This window comes from Macaca nemestrina (genome assembly GCF_043159975.1).
Source record: "Macaca nemestrina isolate mMacNem1 chromosome 4 unlocalized genomic scaffold, mMacNem.hap1 SUPER_4_unloc_6, whole genome shotgun sequence".
NCBI lineage: Eukaryota > Metazoa > Chordata > Mammalia > Primates > Cercopithecidae > Macaca > Macaca nemestrina.
In genome coordinates this window covers 182,041-193,489 of record NW_027257560.1, presented here as the reverse complement: position 1 = coordinate 193,489, position 11,449 = coordinate 182,041, and the positions used below count along the sequence as shown (strand labels likewise).

The 11,449-nt window shown below is 52.2% G+C and overlaps 1 long non-coding RNA gene across 1 annotated transcript in view; it reads right to left on the bottom strand.

Annotated features, from left to right (window-relative positions):
- Positions 1-11,449, bottom strand: part of LOC139361065 (uncharacterized) — a 107,978-nt gene continuing 96,529 nt past the window's right edge. The window contains exon 5 of the long non-coding RNA XR_011618630.1: positions 1-1,119. This is a non-coding gene — a long non-coding RNA (uncharacterized lncRNA). The remainder of the gene's footprint in view (positions 1,120-11,449) is intronic.

The window sequence follows — 11,449 nt, the reverse complement described above, 5'->3', positions numbered from 1 at the left end:
TTTTGTACCTGGCCTGTCCCGTGGAGGGCCTGGAAATGGTCAGTATGGACAGGGGCCAGAGGGGAGCCTGGGTCACTCAACGCTTTGCCCCTGCTGTGGCTTGGAGCCACGAGTCCTGCATGGAACTGTCAGAGCAGGCAGGATCTGCCCTGACCTCAGCCCATGGGGAAAGCAGCCACTGCCTACAGAAAGGGTGGCACTGGGGCAGGAGGCTTGGGGTGAGTGGGGCGTAGGGACACTCAGGAAGGCTTCCAGGGGTGTCAGGGTCATCCCCACCTCCTGCAGCTGACACCACAGCAGTGTCACAGGCTTCGGGGCTCATGGGGTGAGCCAGCATTGGCTGGACATGTGGAATGACCTGGAGACAGGAACGGCCTCTGGGAAGATGGGCTCCGAGTCCCCCTTTTGCTGAGCATGGCCTGTCCCCTTCAGGACCCGTTTGATGCAGCCGGGTACTACCAGCTGGCCCTGGCAGCCGCCATGGACCTGGGCAACAAGAAGGGCACAGCTGAAGACCTACACGTGGCCGGCCACCATCTCCCACAACTTCCTCCTGGACCGTGAGAAGTTTATCCTCTTCTACCAGAAGGCCAGGACCTTCACCACAGAGCTCAACATCCGCAGGGTCAACCTACCTCCTCTGCCACTCTGCGGGTGGGCCCCCTGGTTGGCCCTCAGCCACCCTCGCTGAGGACAGCATCCAAGGGAATGGGTTTTGTGCAAGGAGGATGGTCTCCTGCCTCTCCTGGTGTCTCCGTGGCTCATTTTCTGGGAAATGGAGGCATGAAAGCAGGGTTCAAATAGCAATGTTTTTTTTGCAATAACATACCGAAGTCCCCAGGGCATCCTTCTCTGTGTGCTTCCTGGGCTGTGTCTAGGGGCCAGCTCCTTCCCTGGTGACAGCTCTCTGATCTTCGGGATGAGAAGGACCCTGAGTCCAACAGACCTGGCCAGGTCACCATGAGCCTCGGTTTCCTCGGCGGCCAGATGGGAGATGGTGGTGGAACTCCCTGGGCAGCTCCCTGCTCTCCCTGCTCAGAGCTCTTACTGTACGTCTCGTGCCGCCGTTGCCTTTAACCTTCAGGCCACTGTGATCGGATGTGGGGGCTGCTAGTGTCCCTGTTCACCATTGAAGAAATAGAGGCACAGAGAGGTTAGGTGTCTGGCCCACCGTCACACAGCAGGTAGGGGCAGACACGCAGAGCCCAGTACACTGACCACCACACCACCCTGCCAGCCTGTAGCCTGGATGGTGTCCCCCATTGGGACCCAAAGTCAGCTCCTGGACCTCTCTTGTGGTGTCAGGAGAGCCACAGGCCAGTGAGGGTGGTGACGGGGATCCCTCACTCAGTGTCCTCTGCTCTCAGACTTGGTTGGGCCGAGCCTGGCCAGTCCCACCTCTGGCCACTGGTCAGCCCTGCAGGAAGTGAGATGCAGGGATCTCCGCCTGTGTAGACGCTGCTACCCAGTATTGAAAGCCTTATCTGGGCTGACCCCAGCCATCCCCACATGCCCCTCCCCTTCCGGCCCCTGGCCCTCATCCAAGTCCCAGGAATCCCAGGTTTTCCTTCTTGGAATCTCTTGGCCCCAGTAAACACGGCTCACACGGTCTCTTTGCCAGTTTATGCAAGAAAACTGAGGTTCAGAGACTATGGGTGTCCCACGTGATTCTCACATACACTGCACTCTCCCAGGCCCCTTTTTTACACACTTTAAATGAGGTGACTTTCACATCGCATGCAATTAACTATTTCAACGCAATTAATGTGGTGGCATTTGTGCATTCACAGTCCTGTGCAACCACTCTCGCCATCTAGTTTCAAAATGTATTCATCTCCCCAGAAGAAACCTCCCATCCTCACTAAGCAGTTACCCCTTCTTGGTATCCCCCAAGCCCCTCCTTTAACGGAAGGGGAAACTGAGGTCCGGAGAGAGACTTGCCAGTGGGCGGAGCTCTGATAATAAGGAATCAGGCACCCATCTGCTGGTTCAGTCCTGGGTTGGTTTTCCACCCAGCAGAGGTGACAGAATCAAGAGGTTCTGGGACCCCATGCTTGCAGCCAGAGCCCTACCCTGAGCCTCCCCACCAGGGGGCAGCAGAGAGCTTTCCAGAACCGGCCGCGGGGCTGGCGGGAAGCAGCAGCTCAGAGCTGCTGACAAACCTCATGTAGACCCCAGATCGCCGTCTCTGTGGGTTGGGCTTGGGAATTGGAGAGGAGGCCGCATGATTGGAAACGTGAAGACAGCACGGCCTGGCTGGAGCAGCTGGAAGCGCCGTCACGTTGACTGAGGACACAGACCTCCTGCCTACTGGGCCGGGCCTGCAGCCATTCTTCTCGGGGTGGGGCCCCCAGGTCCGGGTTGCTCTTGGTCCCCGACCTGCCTCAGAGTCTGGGGAGCTTTGGAACTCTGCCTCCCCATCTCCACCCACCCTGACTGGTGCCATGAGGGGCCTGGATCCTGGGATCCTGTTCCTCTTGGGCAGCAGAGACTGGGGGACCAGAGGAGATGATGGGTCTTCAAGCCCCACATTCAAACCCCAGCCCACCACTGACAGTCTGGGGGTTCGGGATGAGGGAGTTGATGTCTCTGAGCCCCAGTTTTGCCATCACTAAAATGAGGCCGACATACTGGGGCAGAGTGCCAGTCCCCGGGCTAACAGAGACCTGTTTCCTACTGAAAATACCTCTTACTTCTAGGAACAGCTCCAACAACCACACTAGAGAACACTCTACCCAGGCCAACTTGTCAGAGGCACGTGAACCAGAGCGACTCCATCTTGAATGGGGGCTGGGTAAAGGGATGCTGAGACCTACTAGGCCGCATTCCCAGGAGGCTAGGCATTCTTAGTCACAGGATGAGATAGGAAGTCGGCACAAGATACAGGTCATAAAGACCTTGCTGATAAAGCAGTTTGCAGTAAAGTCGGCCAAAGCCCACCAAACCCAAGATGGCCACGAGAGTGACCTCTGATTGTCCTCACGGCTCATTATATGCTAATTATAATGCATTAGCTGCTACAAGACACTCCCACCAGCGCCACGACAGTTTACAGATGCCATGGCAACATCTGGAGGTTACCCTACGTGGTCTCAGAAGGGAGGGCAGAAACTCTCAGTTCTGTGAATTGCGCACCCCTTTCCTGGAACACTCATGAATAGTCCAAAACTTGTTTAGCATATGATCAAGTAATAACCATGAAAATGGGCAACCAGCAGCCTTTGGCACCACTCTGCCTACGGAGCAGCCATTCTTTCTTTTCTTTTTTTGAGATGGAGTCTTGCTCTGTTGACCGAACTAGAATGCAGTGGCGTGATCTTGGCTCACTACAACCTCCACCTCTTGGGTTCAAGCGATTTTCCTGCCTCAGTCTTCCTAGTAGCTGGGATTACAGGCACCTGCCACCACGCCCAGTTAATTTTTTGTATTTTAGTGGGGACAGGGTTTTCCCATGTTGGACCAGGCTGGTCTCGAACTTCTCACCTCAGGCGATCCACCTTCCTCGGCATCCCAAAGTTATAGGATTACAGGAGTGAGCCGCTGCGCCCAGCCAGAGTAGCCATTCTTTTATTCCTTTTCTTTCCTAATAAACTTGCTTTCACTTTATGGACTCGCCCGGAATTCTTTCTTCTGTGAGATCCAGGAAACCTCTCTTGAGGTCTGGATCGGAACCGCTTTCCAGTAACAAACTTGCTTAACCTCTCAGACCCTTCGTCTCTTCCTCTGTAACCAAAGACAAAGCCTCCCACGAGGTTCCAAAAGTGTGGAGAGAATGCATGGGAAACGAGGGGCACAGAGTTGGTGTGCAGAACCAATATCACAGACTGGGTGTCAAGCCACTGTCATACTGGAAGTAATATCATGCTCTCCCCCACAAGTTATGAGGAACAATATCATAGGGGGGTGTGTACCTTCTCCGGTAGTGGGAATAGTATCATCATCTCTTCCTTTAGATGACAGAAACAATATCACAGGTAGGTGTACACCCCGTGTGTTTTTGGAAGCAATGTCATTCTCTCTTCTAGGTTTTACGATTCATATCACAGGTGGGGTGTACACCCCTTATTATATTGGATGACGTCTCATCCTCTTTCAACCTATATCTTTAGAACAATATCCCATGGGGGTTGTATATCTCTTCAATATTGTTAGTAATACCATCTTCTCCTTTCCTGGATATAAGAAACAATATCACAGGAGGTGTGTACACCCCTTGCAATGTTGGTAGTAATATCATCTCTCCCCTGTGGTTATTAAGGACAAAATCCCAGGGTGGCTGTACGGTTCCTACTTTATTGGGAGTAATATCATCCATTCACCCCCTGGATATCAGGAACCATATCACAGAAGAGGTGTCCACCCCCTTCGATATTATCACCCATGTCATATTCTTCCCGCCTGGATATTAGGAACGATACCCCGGGGTTGGGGGCGGTGTACACCCACTGCGATATCGAAAGTAAAATCAGCCTCTTTCCCGCTGGATATTAGGAACTCTATCACAGGTGTGGGCGCACCTTCTGGGATATTGGGAGTACTATCAGCCTCCACACTGCTGCATATTAGGAACAACATACAGGGGGCAGGGTGGTTACACCCCCTGTGATATTGAGAGCAATATTCTGGTCTTACCCCTGTACATTAGAAACTACATCACAGGGGTCTGTATACCTTCAACAATATTGGGATTCATGTTACCCTCTCCCCCACTGAATGTCAAAAACGATATCACATAAAGGTGTACACCCCCTGCGATATGGCCAGTAACATCATCGTCTCTACCTTTGGATACTAGGAACAACATCACGGAAGGTGTGTACACTCCACTGCAATATTGGGCATAATGTTATCCTCTCTTCCCCTGGATATTAGAAACGATATCCCTGGTGGAGGGAGATGGAGTACATTAAGAACAACATCACTGGGTGGGTGTACTCCCCCTGCGATATTGGGTGTAGTATCATCCTCTCTTCCCTAGGATATTAAGAATAATATCACAGGAGGGGTATACAGCCACAGTCCCTGTGTTATTGGGAGTAATAGTGTCTTCTCCCACTCTAGATATAAGGAAAAATATCCCAGGGTTTGTGTACATCCCTTGTGATATTGGGTATATTGTCATCGTCACCCAACATGGATATTGGGTGCAGTGTCTCAGGGGGGTGTACACCTTCTTCGATATTGGGAGTAATATCATCCCCTCCCCACAGGATCGTAGGCTAAATATCGAAGGGGTTTTACCACTCGTGCGATATGGGCAGTAATATCATGCTATCCCCACCTGGATGTTAGGAACTATATCACAGGCGGCTATACACTTCTTGGCATATTGGGAGTCTTATCATCCTCTCCCATCTTGGATATTATGAAAAATATTAGAAACGAGGTGTACACCTGCTGAGATATTGAGAGTAATATTATGCTCTCCTCTTTGGGATATTAGGAACAATATCGCAGGAGGTGTGTGCAAACCCTGCGATATTGGGAGTAATATCATTCTCTCCCCTTGAATATAAGAAACAATATCACAGGAGGATGTACTCCCCCTGTGATACTAGGAGTCATATCGTGTTGTTTGGAACAATAGCACAGTGGGTGTGTAAAATTCCTGCGATATTGCCACTAGTATTATCTTCTCCATCCCAGGATATAAGGAACAATATCACAAGGTGATGTACACGCCTGTGATATTGGGGGTAATATCTTCCTCTTCCCTGCTGGCTTTTACTAATATCTTCCTCTCCCCGGCTGGATGTGAGGGAAAATATCACAGTGGAGATCCACGCCCCTTGCGATATTGGGAGTAATATCATCCTCTCGTACTCTAGATAGAAGGAACAAGATGATCGAAAGGATATACACACACTGCGGTAGTTTCAATAATGTCATCCTCTACCCCCTGGTTATTAGGAAAAACATCATAGAGGAATGTACACTTTCTGCAATATTGGGAGTAATATCATCTTCTCCCTGCCGGATATGAGGAACAAGCCTATTAATTATTAATAAATATAATAAAAATTAGTAATCATCGACATTAATAATGACAAAGATACTAAATATTAATACTGATTCAGAATATTAACGATGAGTATTAATTAATAATATTAACACTATTAATAAAATAATGATATCAACAATTAATCTTACTTAAATCAATACTAAGTGATGCTGGCAAAAAACAATATTAAAAATTAGTAACATTAATAAATGATATAATTATTAAAAATTAATTTTTGTCATCCATCATCTAAAATAATTATCCATATTAATTGTAAAATATTAATTAATAGTATTATTGATAATTATTACAATCGATTCTTGATGTTTAAGAATTATATCACTGTTTCCTGAGCAATACACTGAAGGTGTACACCCGTCTGTGAAAGAGTTCATTATTTCCAGAGGGGGAGACGATATTACTCACAATATCTTAAACAGGCTATGAGTCCACCATGGCTCCCAATAGCCAAGGGGAGGAGAAAGGGTGGCTATTGGGCCCCACCTCGCGGGGCCTCTGCAAAGCCTCTACCTGGGCTTCAGCTCCCACCCCGGCACCCTCCAATCTTTTCACACAGACTGGAGAGCTATCTATAAAAAACATTCATCTGATCCATTGAAAACTCTTTGCTCACTTCAAGTACACGTCAAGCCTTTCTCGAGGTTCCCTGCTCCGCCTGGTTCTGACACCAGGTCCCGCTCTAGCTCCAGCCACCCCAGGTCCTCCTGGGGCCTCTGGATATGCTGGCCGCTGTGTGCATCACATTCAGGCACAGTGATGGGCGGGAGAGCGACCCCCAAAGGAATCCCGGTCCCAATCCCTGGAACCTGGGACTGTTCCCTCATGCGGTGATAAAGGTGAATTCTGAGGACAACCCAGGTGGGCCCTAAGTGCCACGACCTGCATCGGCAGATGAGGGGTGCAGAGGCTGAAGGCCCTGGAGCAGGATGCTGCACACCCACATGGGAGGAGGCGGCGCCAGGGAAAAAGGCGTGCAAGGCCCGCAGCTCTGCGCACCTGAATGGGCCACGAGGGCCTCTCCTGGAGCAAACACTCTGGTCTCAGTCCATGGCTCCTGCCCTCCAGAGCTGTGGGAGAGTGAGTATTATTTTCCAGCCCCAGGTGTGTGGTCAGGGTCTCAGCGGCCACGGGACACACACAGGCACCTTCCTCAGCTCTGACCCAGAGGGAAATGTCATTTCCTCAGGAAAACGCCGCCTGGTTTCTAGGAGTGCAAAGTTCCCTCTGTCAGGGGCTCTCGGGGCACCCCATGTCCTCTCTTCATAGAAATCAACCCAGTGTCTCTCCCTGCAGTTACCTCGTGGTTATTTCACTTGCAGTCCGCACTAGGCTGCAAATTCCATGAGGGCAGGAACTGTGGGCTAGGCTTACACCACTGCACCATCAACAGGACCCGGCCGAGCCCAAACAGCAGGCGCTCAAGAAATACTTGTCTCTGAATGACATAAGCACAGTATTCCTCAGCCAGTCGTCTGTCCGTCCGTCCGTCCGTCCGTCCGTCCGTCCTGGTCAAGGGCTGATCCTGCAGGATTCCCTAACCGGCCTCCATGGGACTCAGCCAAGAGTAAAAACATGAAGTAGGGGTGTGTACTTGAGACTGGGAGCCACATGAGAGTCTGTGCATGAAAGTTTAACACCCACTGGGAAATTTTCACTTGAGCACCTCGGATGAAATTTAAAAGCGCACTTTGTTGAATAAACATAGGCTTGATTAAACCATTCCAACCTATACTTCGTTTTTTGACAGATTCTTTTCTTCCCAAAATAATTGGTTGATGTATTCAAAACTGAATACGGGCTCTAGTTAGAGGGCCACTTTGCATTGTGTAGAAGCCGAGATGGGGAGAGAAACAGGCAATGGGAAGAATTCCCGTCTTTGTGCTTAGGAAGGACGGAGGACAGAAACCCGTCAAGGGTCCAAAGAGCCCACAACTGCCTTCTTGAAGGGCCAGTGTAGAATTCTGAGGGTTTCACTGTTCCACCTGTACTGGGTGGGTCTCTAATTGCGATCTAAGACTTAAGATGCCGTAAGGCTTTAAGACTTGCCCTTTGTCTTAGAGAATCCTGGGCATGGGAAGGAAAATGTGGGTGGGGCATCAGGATCCCCAGAGGCATAAAGCCTCATGGGTTATTTTTCCAACTGAATCTCCCCCGCAGCCCATCCTGAGGTGGGGAATTACTGTCACTCATTCAAAGAATGACATCCATCGCTTAATAGCAAAAGAATTCTGCAGGCAAAGCAGCTCTCCCAAGAGGCTGATTTGTGCCCGAGAGTGTCTGAGTTCTGGTCCCGCCAGGCTGCTGCTGTGGGTGCGTGGAACAGCGCAGCCCTGACACCTGAGCCACGCCCACGACGGTGTGCTCCTCTCAGTGTAAACGCAGTGACAGCTGTGATGGAAGAATCCGCCTTTGCTGGAGCTTAGATACAGCTTTCCTGAACTCTCTCCTCATTACCTAGATGGCATCTGAAGCCTGAATTAGCTTCTAAAAATAGCAAGTCACTCCAGCCGTGACTCGGGCAATTAGTCAAAGTAGCACTGACAAGAAAAAGGCCGATCCCAAGCATGGCCCTGCGTGGACAGCAGCTGTGAGTGGCACTCGTCAGGCAGAGCCTGTGACCTCAGCCATTCTTGCCACACAATGGGATGCGCCTGGCAGATACAACCCCCTGAAAGGGCACACACACGATCCTGCTAGGAAATTCCCCAAGGAGTCCCATGGGAGCGAGAGCCCCAGGCTACAGTTCAAACGTCACCAGCACTTTGCTCTGTGGGTGTAAAGAACTATAAATTGGTGGTGAAAGATAAGGTGGCGTTTGCTACAGCGTTAAGGTAGAAAAAAGCCACTGACTTCTCTGTGAGAACCACCTTGCTCTGTGAATCTGCAGGGAGACCAGTTTTCCCATGACTGGTATCCCTCACGACAGCCGAGCCTCTACTGAAGTCGGTGGCCAGACGGGGTAGGGGGTGGGGGTCCCGCCCCTGCTACAGCAAGGGACCTGCAGCAAAGCACAGCCGCTGGCCGGGGTAGTGCTGCGCCGCATGTGTGGACATCTACAAGGTGCTAAAGGAGAGCGAAGCCAGCGATGGCTGGAACCCAATGGCATTCAATGAACAGGGGTCAAGCACGGGGCCCAAGAAAGTCCAGGGAACGAGTCGGGGCCAGCCTCTGCAAGGGAACTGGGCCAGCACAGCACCAGGGAACGCAACAAGGAGAAGTCCAGGAGAGAGATGGCCCTCAGCTCGAGTGTGAGGCACAGGAGGCTGCAGCCGACCTCACGGCCCCTCTGCTCCCTTCCCTGCACTGGAAGTCAGTTCTGAAGAACCCGGAACAGAACTGCTGTTTTCCGAGGTTCTGTGCCAAGCTGAACTAAGGAGTCTCCAACAGGGCTGGGAGTTTTCACCGCAAACTCCGGAGGTGGTTTGGACGTGAACATCTAAGGTAAAGGCCAGCGGCTGCTCTTCAGAAGGCACCAGGCAGCCAAACCACTGACATGACCCTACTTGCCAAGATGGCCACCGTCCCGTCTGCAGCTGAGTGAGGACCCTCTCTGCAGCAAAGGCCTGTGGAACTCCCACAGGTCCTCATGTCCAGTTCATGACCATAGAGGTGGGTCAGCTTATCAGGGACCGGAGGGGCCACCATGCGGGTGTCAGCACCATGCCCATGACCGGCAGGATCCACTCCTCCCAAAGCACATGTTGGTGAAGCTACCTGCCCAGGAGGGCTTGCTTTCAGCTCTCTCAAGAACCTCTCGTCTCACCAGGAAGGCTGTGGTTCCAGGCAGCGGCCCCCAGTGGACACGGCTGTGTTCCAGAGCTCGTACATACCAGGCACTCAAACCCCTTTCTGCAGGCTCCCACAGCTGGCCCTGCAGCCTCGCTAGTCAAAGCAGGCAGGAGAGGCAGGCTCCAGAGAAATGGTGCTCACCGCTCCCCTAGTCTAGGTGCGATAGAGACAAGACCCCAAGGACTGAATATATCATCTCACTTTTAATCAATAAAGACAGATTCTCCCTAAGGCAGAGAAGCTACAAAATTTACCCTGTTCTGGCCAGTGTGACCGACATAAAGTCAAGCTAATAAAGAGTGGGGGTGGGGGGTGGAGAAGAGTAATAATAAATCTGGCTCATTCTTAGCACAGAAGAAACAAATTGCTAAAATAAGTGAAAGAAAGCAATGGGAGGAAACGGGGTTCTCTTACCCAGACAACAGCATTCAGGCCAGTGTCAGCGCCCAGGCTTATATCTGTGCCCGGGACATTGTTGCTGATCGTGGCCGGCACCACACACAGGGGGATGCAAAGCTCCTGGCGGCGGCCTCACACCTTGGCCATGTCGCACGCGCTTTTGTAAGCCTGAAGCAGCAGGGCCAAGCGGTTAGCGGGGGGTGCCGGGTGCTCACCTGCCAGCCCCAGGGCCTGCGCTGCGGTCCAGGAAGGGACAGAAGGGGCCTGAATCACCAGGGGAAGCCGGTTCATGCGGGTCAAGGGGCCGAGGGGAGCTCTGGAGGCCGTGCGGTAGCAGGACAGACCTCAGCGACACAGGGGGCTGCCTGGGCACAGCCCAGGTCCTCGTGAAAGGGGAGGTCTGCAGGCAGCACAGCAGGGTGGGTGTGAGGCAGGCAGTGGCCCAGGTTGTAGGCAGCGGCGAGTTAGTCACGAGCGGGACAGCTCAGCTCTTGGCATCTCATCGTGGGTAAGGGAGGCCAGGGCGATCAGCAGGTTGAAAGGCAAAGCCAGTCCTATAGCTTTCTGCAGGCAGGCCACGACCAGTGCGATGGGGCCCACAGCTGTAAGGACCACACCAAGTGACAGCCTTCATCGTGCAGAGGCAGCCTCCACGCTCAGGCAGGGAAGGAGGCATGCAGCTGGATTACCGGCGGGCCACACTCAGCCCCACGCCACATCTCTGCTCACCAGCAGGAAGCCACACACAAAGCCACACAGGCGAGCAAGAGCCCGAGTTGCTGCTCTGGGGTTCCACTGGGAAATGGGTTCTGGTGTCAAAAAGGGGAGCGGTTCCGAAGCCCATGTGCACCGGGGTTTTCCAGACTCCACCTCAACGTGATAACCAAGGTAACAGCAGGACAGGTCTACACGCTCACTGTTCCCACCTCCAAGCGACCCCACACAGCAAGGTATATTTGTCATCCACTTGGCGGCAAAACCAACTGTTTATGGACTTGGACTTGTCCCTCTTACTGTGAATATCCCCACATGTGCTGCAGAAATGCTACTGTTGGGACGCAGGGCCGGGCCCACATCGCCCCAGGAGAGTTGAACAGTGAGCGACCCAGGCTCTGCAGCCCTGGTGCAACCCAAAGCATTGTGGGCCGAGGGCTTCGGACAGTGGGTGGAGATCTGTGGCAGATGAGTTCACAGCGTGGTGGGTAGGAGGGTAAGGTGGATGGGTCAGTGCTGGGCGAC